We start from the raw sequence: 1040 nt of genomic DNA, 5'->3' as shown, positions 1-1040 counted from the left end.
AGGAATGAATTATCATGGATATGGCCAAATAAAAACGAATTATCAACTGAGCTAATAAAAAAGAAACTGCTATTCCACAGATCCCATGTGGAGGTCACCTTGGCTTTCCACTCACACATGAATATTCACTGACTTGGAATTGATCTGTCCTTAATCTAGATTTATTTACAATGAGGGTCTTGGCATTTTTTACAAATGACACACATTAGCTCATCACATGGAATATACTCAATCTGATGGTCCTGTGCCTCCTTGAGAGCAGTTTTCTAATTCTGAAAATGAGGCTTGCATGTCAGTAACTAAGTAAACAACAAAACAATCAAGCAAATCGTCTGCATTCTCTGCTCTCACAGCCAGTCATAATTTAAGACCCAGCCATGACTGCTGCATTTATACGTTTTATCAAGAGATCCAGGGTTGAATCCAACCTTCATTACACCAATGAAACTAATTCAGTCAACGAGGATACACAATGAGAAGGTGAGGCACCTATATTTCTTTCCCATATACTAATTTACACAGTATGATCCCATTGACTTGAATGCGGAGTTGTTCCAAATCTTCATGACTATAAGGAAGAAGAAAGGCTGTTCCATCACTCTAAGTATCTACTTGCTAAACACATGGATCCATGACAGCATAGAGAGGGATTTACAAAAACATTTGCCCTTGATCTGCTTCAAAAACCCTATTTACAGATTATATTCATACAATGATTTTTAAAAAATCAGGGATGAAAAGGAGAACATCATTTTAGTACGTCTTTTTTTTTAAAACACATGGCAAAAATGTAGGAGACTGAAGGCCTGCTAGTGAGGAATCCCTGGCTGACTTTGCCTTGCCTGTGTTTCTCAGCTCCTTAATTATACCATCACTACACACAGGGTTGGTTCAGAAATACCTTTAAGTGGGCACTCATTTTAAATGTGCAAATAACATCTCTAACTTCAGCTTAATGTATGGGCTTCTAATCATAAAGCAACCACCACAAGAGTTTTCTCCATTTTCTTAACCTATCACCATTTCCAGGGCATTTTACT

At 37.5% G+C, this 1040-nt stretch overlaps 1 protein-coding gene across 4 annotated transcripts in view; it reads right to left on the bottom strand.

Annotated features, from left to right (window-relative positions):
• The window catches only part of ARHGEF9 (Cdc42 guanine nucleotide exchange factor 9), a 177813-nt gene that overhangs the window by 30915 nt on the left and 145858 nt on the right, over positions 1 to 1040 (bottom strand). The gene's annotated exons all lie outside the window — the stretch shown is intronic.

This window comes from Antrostomus carolinensis, unplaced genomic scaffold, assembly GCF_000700745.2.
Source record: "Antrostomus carolinensis isolate BGI_N321 unplaced genomic scaffold, ASM70074v2 scaffold3989, whole genome shotgun sequence".
NCBI classification, from domain to species: Eukaryota; Metazoa; Chordata; class Aves; order Caprimulgiformes; family Caprimulgidae; genus Antrostomus; species Antrostomus carolinensis.
Note: the sequence above shows the minus strand (reverse complement) of the source record. Positions and strands in the feature narration are given on the sequence as shown.